The sequence below is a fragment of the Martes martes genome (assembly GCF_963455335.1).
Source record: "Martes martes genome assembly, chromosome: 1".
Classification (NCBI taxonomy): domain Eukaryota; kingdom Metazoa; phylum Chordata; class Mammalia; order Carnivora; family Mustelidae; genus Martes; species Martes martes.
In genome coordinates this window covers 73,666,061-73,678,126 of record NC_137888.1, presented here as the reverse complement: position 1 = coordinate 73,678,126, position 12,066 = coordinate 73,666,061, and the positions used below count along the sequence as shown (strand labels likewise).

Genomic DNA, 12,066 nt, shown 5'->3' with positions numbered 1-12,066 from the left:
CTGAGGATCATGACCTGAGCCGAAGGCAGAGGCTTTAACCCACTGAGCCACCCAGGTGCCCCTGCACAGAGATTTTTTTATTAGGAGTAGCGCATTTGGGCCTGCCCTCTGCCAGTAGCACTGCAGGCTCTGACCCTTCCAGAAATCTAAAAATGAGGTGTCCTGTTTACAGGATACCCGATTAATAATGGTAAAACCTTTCTACAGCCTTATAGAGCAAGGCTCCCTGAAACACAGCACGCTCATATATTCACGTATTTAAAAGGGAATGGTGAAAATATTACAGACATAAAAGCCGTAATTTACTGTGTATTGCACCGGGGGTTTGGGATTCTGATGCTAGATTTTCATAGATTGTAATTATGCCTGCATTTGGAGTAAGTGGCTACATTTGTTGCCAGGCAAGGTGTAACACTGAGAGGCTCCCTTCTTTTAAAAGGCATTATTGCATAATGTTTCTGGCCTGTACTACTTCCAGAAGCATAAATAGGTCTAGTGTGACTTCTCTCTCAGTCTGTCACTTTATTAAAACATAACAATTTGCAAGTGTTATTTAGCAGATCAGCTGGGTTCATTTCAAAGGCTAATATTTAACAGAGAGGGAAATAACCCATCCCTATCCTTTTAAAAAGTGTTTTCTCAGGCAAATTGCCTAGTGTCTTCCATAGATCTCAAAGCTAGGATTCAATGATAATTTTAGTAATGTCTTACACTGCTTGCCTACATAATCCAAATGATCAATTCTATAGAAGAAGGAAACTAATTCACAGTGCACTAATTTGTACTACATACCGCATTATTTAAAGTAGCTACTTTTTTTTCTTCATTTCCTATTGCGTTTTTGTGTCTGGCCGGTGGAATATGAATTAACAGTTTTCTCACTGAAATGTGACAAAAATATTTGCTTTACCCTATCTTCAACATTCCTTTCAGAGCTCTGGACTCTCCTACTATACAAAGTGATACTAGCTTAAACTTGCACCCTATATCCGTATAAGCAAATATTAACAAGGTATTCACTTACATACATATATGGTAAAAAAATGCTGATGGTGTAGCAGTTAATTAAAAGCAACAGCAGGAAGTTATCAGGCTCTGGAGAACTTGATGGGTTACATCTGGAAAAGAAATGATCAGAACCAGGGGGTTGGAGTCAGTCTCAAATTCCAGTTCTGGTCCTGACATTGGTTAGCAAAGTGGACCCCTTAGGCTCAGTGTCCATGAAAAAAAAAAATGAAACCAATAAGAGAACTTTGCCTATAGGGTTTGCTTGTTTGCTTGCTTTTTGGTGTATTAAGTAAGAAAATGCAGATGAAGCGACTGACTCAGTGCCTGATCCAGTAAGTGTCCAGTTAATGGGCATTATTTTTTCTGCTGCTATGTGTCTACATTTATAAAATAACAATATAATACAATTGCAACATCATAGTACCTCCTAAGTGTTGTGGGAAGTTAAGATTATGTGTATCAAACAGTACCTGGCATGGTTGCTTCCCAAACTGGTCTCCCAAAGTTTTCATCCTTAGAACTAAACTCCAAGTTGGGGGAATTTCAAGGATAGTTCATTCCTGGATTTGAGGTGTTTTTTTTTTTTTTTTTTTTTTTTAAGCTTTTTGAGTGAGAAGATTTGCCATTTAGATGCTTTACATCTCACTTATTTTTTTCTGATCTGGATGATGACTGAAATTTGTGAGTCTACCAGATTAAGAAGATAAAATAATGCATTGAAATAGTAGGTAAGTAGAGACAAATTATTTTCAGGGAAGTTAAAAAAACTGAAATTAAGAATCTGTTGACCCTCCAGGAATGGAAAGAAAAATGTGATCGTGCTTAAAATACTATTTTCATATCTTTCATTACTCCAGCCCTAGCAACTGAGGAAAGTTTGTATTCCCTAAAATGAGGTATAGTAAGTATCTCCTTTCAGGAGAGAAATCTGTAGGAGAGGGATTGGGAAGGAAGCTGTGACTAACTAGCTTTTTCTTAGGGACCGAATACTGATTAAATTATAGGCATTATTTTAACTCAACTTGTCTTCTCAATACTATTCGGATTTAGAATTAGAACTGCTGTATTTTGCAATGAGCACTGAAGAGAACAAAGACCAGCTACTGACATACAACTAGAAAGGTTTTTCTCAGAGAAGGACTAGACTTGGCAGTTTGGCCTTTATGCAGCAATTTCCAAGGACACGCTGGAGTTACAAAAGAGGTACATGCTTTCTGAAATCAGAGGCACTCACCTGGACAGAAGTCCACATCAGTTCAAACTGACTTTCATGTTTTTATGTGAGAAAAGGAAAACCTCTCATTTAAAGTTACGTGTTGTGTACTCAGAATGTTCTAGTTCCTTGGCAGGCTGCTTTTATGGGATGTCATTGATATGTGGGGTACTAGGAAATAAATTCTGATACAGTTATCAATAAATAACCATTTATACTATTAACTAGCCTTAGGACCTGGAAGTATACCAGAAAAAGTTCTTTTGGGGTCATATTTCAGTTTAGAGAGCCAGCCACACATTGGCAGTTAAGGACTGAACCCCTACGTCTTTCTGTCAACTCAGTACAACCCCATTCCCAGGAATCTCCTTATATCACCACCACTTTGTAAATCAAATCATCATTTCCACTTCTGAGTACATACCCTAAAACTCTCCACATGTGCAAAAGAAATGTACAAAAACATTTACTGTAGCATTGTTAACCAGCCACTGAGTATTGCTTTTCTAGAATAAAGGAAGTTGCTTTTTTTTTTTTTTTTTCTTATTCTGTTCATGATCACTTCTCATTTATTACTCTTGGGGAAGTCTTTAATGGAGGTCTATAGGGTAGCTGGCCCATTTGGGGGAAGCATGACATCACAGATGCCTGTCTTTTCCTTGGCCCATCTGCTAGAAATAGTAACTACGTCTTTTGCCTATGCTGGTAGGAGAGGAGATGTAGAAAATCAAATTAGCAGGAGAGAAACTATTAGTCTTCATTTTCTTGTTTCCAACCTGCAAATACAGATTGTTAAATACACTTGTTCCCTAATCCTCATTAGGAAATCTTGTAGAATAGCAGGACAGGAAAAAAGCATGGGGATTATGAGAAAACACCGCCACTAAAATATAATGCAAAGTCAGGACTATTCCTTCTCATTCAGACTATCCTACATTTGTTGCATTGGTTGAATTTGAAAATTTTTATTAAGTAGTTTTCTTCCTTATTATATGTGGATGAATGCCACATTTACAATCCCAAATGTATCTTTTTATTTAGAATTTTCTTTTTATTGGACTTGGAGATAAAATAATTGAAATAGGATAACTAATATATAAAATCATTTTACATTTGTTAGTATCCCTGGGATTTGTTAAGTTCACCAGTGTTAAGTTCACTGGTATATTTGTCTAAGATGGCAAAACTTTCACTAAAAATAATTTAATGGCCAGGTTATATACCCCCAAGTCTTAATTACTTGAGTTTTACTTTCAGGCCCAGATCCCAGGGATTACAGGTCAGTGATAGGCAAAGAGTTTTTGAAGTATACCAAAGGCCCCAAACAAATCAGTTGGTGTCCACGAGGAACGGACATCAAATGCACATTTTTAATATTTAGAGTTCAAGTTATAGCCACAAAACCAACTTCTGGGGATTGAATCACAGACCTGACTTCTTTTAAAAATCTAACATTTTGGAAACATTTCAGTACATTTCAAAGCATTTTAGGTCTTTAAATCATTTAGGTTTAAAGTTCTATTTGTTTCTTCTCTTCTAGCATCCATTCTTAAAGTCTCCAGTTTCTACCTATTAGTCCTGCTATCCTCCAATAACTTGATTTCTCTTTCGTTATACATTCTTCTTTTGTGGTTTCTAAGGATATTGGCCTATTTGCTGTGTCTTGAATTTGCTGGCATTGTACTGCCTAGGGCCTTTGCTTTTGCTTTATGCTTTGCTTTTGCCTAGAGGAATCTTTCCCCAGGTGTCCACAGAGTTCCTTCCTTCTTACAAAGGAGGCTTTCCTTTCTTCCCCTCTCATTTCTATCTCCATTCTCCATGTCATGCAACATATTGCATTTTTTACTTGATTGTTTTTCTGTCTACATGCACTAGAATATAAGTTCTCTGAGGCCAGGGGTTTTTGTCTGCTGTTCACACTTTGTCCTTGGGACTGAGAATAGTGCCTGACATGTAGGTATCTGACAGAAATACTCAGTGAATTACAGCAGAATTCGTTGCAAACCAAAACCCTAAATAGGAATAGCTTGTTTTTAACATCATTCTCATTCAGAAGGATTCTTACAGGCATGCATTTTATTTGATATTTTTATTTTAGAGTCTGAGGAAGAAATTTTAGGATTAACCAATACACATTCAGTAACCAACTTCTAGATCACAATAGTTTTAAACTGAAATGTCATCAGGATTTGAGCAGTTAAATAAATGTGTGAAGCACCCTATTTAAGGTATTAGGTAACAATGGGGTCTGTGATAAACAGGAGAGTTTATATATACTGCCCTACTTACAGGCATTTGGATTTGAAAAATAAATTTAGAAGATAGCACTGTCTGAAGAAAATGTGTCTACCCGTGGTTTCAAAGGTCCACTTCAGCTATCAGTATGTGACTGAGAGGACTATGAAGACATTTTCCAAGTCACATTGTTTCTTCTACTTCTTTTTAACTATATACACAGGTCTGGGTATGTGCCCGAATCTACATCAGGACAGGAATACTCAACTGATCAAATCTAATTACATTTGCTTCCCAACTAAATTGTATATCACCTTCCCCTCTTGTGAGAGATATAGCCCCTCTTGGGTCCTCAGCATCTGATTATTGCAAAACCTAATTGATTTGCGACATTTCATTAATAAAGTTAACTAAAACTAATTATACATATTGAATAAAAGTTTCCTGTGAATTGAATTATTCTATTTAGCTTAAGGGTCCTTAATTGTTAAAATGAATTGCTGAGGAGGACTGCAGAATTACTTTCTCTTGGGATACACACACACACACACACACACACACTCTCAACCAATATGAGTTGATGGATAGTGACACCACAGAAACTAAAAACAGAAACAAAATTGATTAAATATGAAAATTAAAGATGTCAAACATCTTCCAAAGAAGATAAAAATCATAAAATAGGTTACCTAGATCTCTTCATTTTAAGATGTTGAATTAGGTCTGTTAAATTTGTCATATTATCTTAAGGAAGCTAAAATAAAAGTTTTAATTAATTGACATTTATTGTTTTATTCATAATATGATTTTCTTTCCCTTAATTGGTATATACTCTATTTCTCACTCTTTAATTCAGGTGGTAAGTTCCATATAACTCATCCATCTAATTAAGTCTAAATTCTAGCAGAAATCCAAGAGGAGCTTACTACTACTTCAGTTGTCCCACCAAGCTCATGTGTTGTGGGCAACAGTTCTCACAAATAGGGCCATTCCCTATTTGTTCAACTGTGTATAGATATGTTCTATGTAAAATGGAGATGAGCATTCATTAATGGTTTGGAGTTGAACAAAATATGGCCAACCTATTAGTATTATATATTTCACAAGAGAAGCTGTTGTCCTTAGTGAGTCAAATTTGCATTGCTTTCACACTGCCAAAGCAGTTTGAACTTTCTGCGTTACACTGTTAAGACAATTATTTTATCTTCCTGCTCTGTACACTGACCATACTAGAGGGACCAGAAGCAGTGAAATGCCCATTTTGTTCTTCCTCTTTGATGTGGGAGTATCACTGAGAAGCCAAGGTTCAGGGTCTAGCCTTTACCCACTGTTTTATCTACAGCAGCTCTATTTGCTTTGTATGGTGACCCATGCTGTGTATAGAAGTATTTTGGCCTTGCCTGGATGAGAGGAGGAGGAGGAAGGCTGTTCCTGACTGGATTTTGGACTTGCAGTATGACATTGTTCCTGTTGTCCCAGGGCTCCCTAGAATTTAAGTTCTGGAAAGGTGCCCAAGACCTAGTTCCAGATAATAACCTTTCATCAGATCTGTGCAGTGTTATTACATTTCTAAAATATCTACACCTTTCTGGAATTTAAAAAATGATTCCTAAATGTCTAAATCTTCTTAAAAGTCTTAAAAGGAATGGCTAGTTGAAGGGGAAGGATGACATTGTTTTTGGTACTAGTCAAAAGTTCTCTCTGCCAGCAAAACAAAGCCTCCACATTTTGGTGCTAATTCTCTGAACTCTTTTAATTATTAAAAATCTTAACAGTAACTTAAATTCGAGTCTCTTATATGGTCAGTTATGTGCTAAGCATATCTAGCTCTATTTTTCAAGCCTAGGAACAGTGTTTCCATAGATATACTATCGATAATAGATTCTTTGGAGTAAACCTGTTACTCTATAAAGAAATCTATATTTTTCTTTATTGTAAGAACCACCCCTCAAATGACTAACCTTTACTTTGCCTTTTTTTTTCCATTGGTAAGACTCAAGGATTCATACTTGATAATTCCAAACTAGGTGCAAACTTCTATTATATATGAATTTATTGAAAAACAACACTAATAATGTGTAAAGGGAATACAGGCGAGATATTTATATGCTTTCCTTTTAGTTATATAGCTATTTCAAATCCTTGATGCTTCAATGACTCAAAGACAAATTCATTTTTAATTTTTTGCCTTGTGTAACACACAACCATTAGTATAGGAACCAAATGTAATTGAATTACTAGGTATAAGTGACTGAAAAGTAATTGAGACTGACATTTTAATAATGGGATCAATACTAGTGGAAAAATGGTGACATGGTGACTAAGAACTTTAAGAATATACTATAATAGGTGGTGATTACATTAATTAAAAATTGAAAACAAACTACTGTTCTCTGTGATACAAATAATTTGGAAACAAAAATAGAGACTCCTAATATCTTGTGCATTTCTAGAAAAAGAGAAAAAAATAAGTCATCTAATACTTACTTTGCATGGCTCTCCAATTTCTGAAAAAAGTTAAGTCATCTGTAGTTACCTCAGTATAATTGAGACATATCTATCATTGCAGTAAAAAAAAATCTCACAGAATATAAAGAACAAAAAAAAATGTGGGTCTTTAGAAATGATCCTACTTCTTTTCTAGTTTTGTTTACTTGGAGATGTCAATGATGCAGGTAAAGAAAACCAACAGCCATATATTAGTTCAATAAAATTGCATGTACCTCTTCTCATGATTTTTAAGAAAACAAGAGCCTCTAACCTTAGGAGAGTAAATAAGATACTTAATACCATGTATTTTAATATACAAATAAATAGGAAAAAGAGAAAATTACTATGAGAATTCATTATACATTATACATTATACAGCTGATAAAATTAGAATTTAAAAAATACTTTAAAATTTCCCAGTAAGTTTAGAAGACCATAAAAATTTCTTACCAAGTAACAATGGAAATCCACTGTAATTATTAGTAAGTTGTTTATGGCAATAGTATCCTAGAATTTTCTATGATACAAATGTTGTAAATCTGTCCTGTCCAACAGTGTAGCCCCTAATTATATGTGTCTTTTCTTGAAATGTGGCTAACACAACTGAGGAACTGAATTTTTAATTTCATTTAATCATAATTGATTTATATTTACATTTGAATAGCCATACATGGCACATGACTACCATACTGGACAGTGCAAGTCTACAGATTTTAAGCCACTGAATGTGGTCTTTATTTATTCTTTGAAATGTCCTGGTTTTCCTTATTTTTCCTAAGTAGATTTCAACTTAAATTCTTTTGGTCCTATAAAACAAGCTCTGAAATGCTGTTTACACATTACTGGTTTAAATCAATAAGAGGTCAGAGTTCTTTAGTTGTAAGTTGGTAAAACGGGCACTGCAATGTTCAGAAACTCTGAACACACCTTTTGTATTTCAGTAGAGTGCCTATGGATTGGGGGGCGGGGGCTTGGAGATTATTTTACAAGAAACCAAAGGCAAAGTTGCTAGTCAGTGGCAGAATTAGTATAGCATTAGTACTTTAACAAACAAAAAATAACTTCTTTGAAGTAAGCATGTTTTGCCTATTTATCTGTAACTTAATGGTTTGAAAAAGTTGAAGATTTTATAGTGTTTTTTTTCACTGTTTTGTTATTTGTAAGGAAAACATCATATTATTTTGAAAATTTTGCTACAAATATGTGACTGTTAGAAACTGAGGGCTTCCAAAACAAGAGAAGGGAGGCTGTTCATAGAATCATTTCCATTAGGAACTCCCCTGGATTACTGTCTTGCTTTTTCCGTTATAAGGCTGATGGAGTATTATGCACAAAGAGTTCTTCTATTCAGAACTCTTAGGATATAAAATAAAGCTTCCTATTTAGGAGATATATTTCAACATACTTTTTCTAGAGCTAGATTTTTGCTGAAAACATGTATAGCCCAGTTTTCTAAGCTTAACTATACCTCAACAAAACAAAACAAAACAAAACAAACAACCAAACAAAAAACCCCCAACCTAAAGATTTCCAGTGACAGAACTCTGTAGAATGTTTCTATTTTTGTCTCCAAGATTAAAGCAATCCTAAATAGTTTCCTAATACCACCATGGAGTGCCTTCCAGCAACTGTTTCCCATTTGCTAATGAGGCAAAGAAAAATAAAATCACCTCTAACATTTGTCTGCCCACCCAGCACCTACCTATCTGTCTTCTGCTTTGATAAAATGTAATCACAATATATTGAGAAGAGGACAAGCTACTCTCTTTATTCTCTCTGGGGGGACTATGGAGTGTCTCCCCTGTTAATTTAGGAGGTTGAGGGCTTGTTCCTTGAGCTGAGTTTTTGTGAGGAGAAAAAAATCTTTTGATCTGGAAAATACAGGAGTCTTTTTATGAAAAATATCAGGTAGAGCAATATGACAGGAAGTGGATGGACGGAGCAGTGATTACCCACGCTGCCCTCTCAGGTTCTGAGTGCAATGCCCAGCTGCATGTCTCCATGGGATTCATGCCTACTAGGGGGCTAGACTATATGGGTATTAAAGGGTACTTTGCCTCCAATTCCACATTGCCCTTTTTGCCTATATCTTACTGGAGTAGGGGAAACTTTTATAAGAATGAGACTCAGAGATCTGGATTTTCTGAAGGTGAGCAGGTCAAGTTTTAAGGTTTATGGTCCTTGGACATATGGTCTTTGGACATGTGCTTCTGGAAGTGAGTGCTTCATAGAGCCCAAACCCCCCACTGGGTGGCTGAGGAGAGAACACCATCATTTCCTTCCTGGTTCTCTGAAAGCCCTGCATAGTATGAAGAACAATCCACCAATGGCCACAAGGAGATCCTTGCCAAGGGGTTGCAAATCTCTCACATGGTTTACATTAACAGATGAATATCATGGTAATTCTAACATTTACATTTAAAATTATATAAATATATATGTTCTAAAGCTGCATATAAGAGATGAGATAAGACTGGAATTTCATTCTTTTCTGCTTCCTCTGTTTCTGTCATTAGACAATGGTGTGTGTGGCTTCTTGTGCTTCCTCCACCATTGACACATTAGAGAAAAACCACTGACAGATGCAGTGCTATAGGTATAAGATATTTTACCTGGATGCAGAACTTCTGGGATGGCTTCTATGTCTTAGTCAGATGAAAGCTCAGCCATTTTAGACCAATTTATCATATATTCAATCTGAAAAGAGAAAAGAGTAATGAGATTCACTGAATATGGTCAGATTTTCATTTTTTAGTTGACAAGAGTAAATATTAACACTACATCTTAAATGTGTTTTTGAAGGGAATGAAACTTTCTGGTCCATATCAAGGATATGTTTGTCCTTATGTAGAGTTAGGCTGCATGAAGTGGCAGTCTGTCATGTGCGATTTCATCTTCTTCCTGATTATAGTCAACATCTTCCCCCATACCCTTGTAGATACACACTAGAGGAGAAAAACAATGTTTTTGGGTAAAATAAAATCTTATTCTAAGACACTTCTGTAGACATAACTAGTAATATAAGAAATATCATAATAGATTAGATACTTATGAATCTACAGTTAAACTTTGATAAATGATTCTTTTTAATATAAACCTATATAAGTGTGATTGCACCAGAACTGAAAATAAATCTTTTTAAGAGATCTGGGGTTTTTTGTATGTCTGTTTTTATTTTTCATTGTAGTGACACATCTTATGGTATAAATGTCAAGTTATAAAAGAGTATAAAAATAAAAGTTCGTGTCTCCTAGCTCATGTTTCATGTCTCAGATCCACTTCCTAGAGGTACTTACTACTAACAGTTTCAAATGTATCTTTTTTTTTTTTAAGATTTTATTTATTTATTTGACAGAGAGAGATTACAAGTAGGCAGAGAAGCAGGCAGAGAGAGAGGAGGAAGCAGGCTCCCTGCCAAGCAGCGGGGCTCAATCCCAGGACCCTGGGATCATGACCCAAGCCGAAAGCAGAGGCTTTAACCCACTGAGCCATCCAGGCGCCCCATCTTTTTAGGACTTTTAAAAAAGCATACATATGCATACAAATGTGTATATCCACATTTTTTTTTCATTTTACACATCATACTATTCTGCTCTTTGCCTTTTTGTTAAATTTAATATGGCTAGAACTATCTATACTGTATATATACATCTGCCTCACTTATTTTGATGACTATACAATATTTCATTCATTGCACTGACACATGATCAACCAGCCCCCTGTTAATGGGCCTTACGGTCTTCTTTTTTTCAGTTTCCCATTTTGGTTGCTTAAGAACATGCCTGAATGATCCTGTTTATACATACGCATTTTTTAAACTATGTATCATTAGAAAAGTTTAAAATGATTGTTGAAGCAAATGGTATAATCCATGTTTTTGAGAGATACTTAAAGATGTCCTCTAAAAAGGTTATATGATGCTAAAAATCTGGCTTTTATCAAATCTCAAATTTTTTTCTCAGGGTGATAAATGTAAAGTATATATTTGTCTTGATTTGCATTTCTTCAGTTATGAATGAGGTTGAGCTTTTTGTTTTCTTATTTTTTGTAGTTATTCTTCTACTAGTTTGCCCAGTAATGGCCTTTGCTTATTTTTCAATTGGGTTGTTGACTGTTTCTCATTTTAAAGAGCTTATGCTGGGGTGCCTGGGTGGCTCAGTGGGTTAAAGCCTTCAGGTCATGATCCCAGGGTCCTGGGATAGAGTACTGCATCGGGCTCTCTCCTCAGCAGTGAGTCTGCTTCCCTTCCTCTGTCTCTGCCTGCCTCTCTGCCTACTTGTGATCTCTGTCAAATAAATAAATAAAATATCTAAAAAAAAATAAATAAAGAGCTTATGCTATGTTGGGAAAACTAGCATTTAACATGTAATGTGTGGCAAATAGCTTTCCCAAGTTCCTGTTTATCTTTTGACTTTGTTTATTGTCCTTTTTACATATGATGATTTTAATATTTTTATGTAGCTAAATTAACCAATATTTTCCGTTATGGATTTGGGGGACATTTTTAAGTAAGAAAGTTTTTTATTTTATTTATTTATTTATTTATTTATTTATTTTTAAAGATTTTATTTATTTATTTATTTTTAAATTTAATTTTATTATTTATTTATTTATTTATTTATTTATTTGACAGACAGAGATTACAAGTAGGCAGAGGCAGGGAGAGAGGGAGGAAGGGAAGCAGGCCACCCAGGCGCCCAAGTAAGAAAGTTTTTTAAAGCTGAAGAGTTATTCAAGAAGACAATAGGTATATTACAGGTTACTTTAAAAACCACAATATATACCAACTTTATTATAACATGATTTTGGCATTACAAGAATCTCTTTTTGTCCCTGAATTTCAGTGGTTTTTGTTGTTATAGCAATAAGACATTTCCCATAAGATTATTTCTCTTAAAAAAATACCACCTTGGTATGAACCTTGTGAACTTCTGTAAGGCCCTAGTGTATCTTAGGGGAAGAAAACCAGAAAGGGTCGGATTTGCCAGTATCATTTTCTACAGCGTTAGTAGCAGTTGTCTAAAGATCTGAAATCTATACCAAAAAAAAAAAAAAAAAAAAAGGAAAGAAAAAAGTCACTTTTGATCTTAGCCTTGATCTTAATAACTCTCCAAAGCTTT

The 12,066-nt window shown here is 35.1% G+C and overlaps 1 protein-coding gene across 4 annotated transcripts in view; it reads right to left on the bottom strand.

Annotated features, from left to right (window-relative positions):
- The window catches only part of AGTR1 (angiotensin II receptor type 1), a 47,891-nt gene that overhangs the window by 27,967 nt on the left and 7,858 nt on the right, over window positions 1-12,066 (bottom strand). For 2 of the 4 annotated variants that reach the window (XM_080807048.1, XM_080807049.1), the window contains one exon: window positions 9,559-9,643. The gene's annotated coding sequence lies outside the window, so the exon portion shown is untranslated. Of the gene's footprint in view, window positions 1-1,024; window positions 1,119-9,558; window positions 9,644-12,066 lie in introns of all 4 variants that reach the window. The other 2 variants (XM_080807050.1, XM_080807051.1) reach the window with 2 other exon arrangements.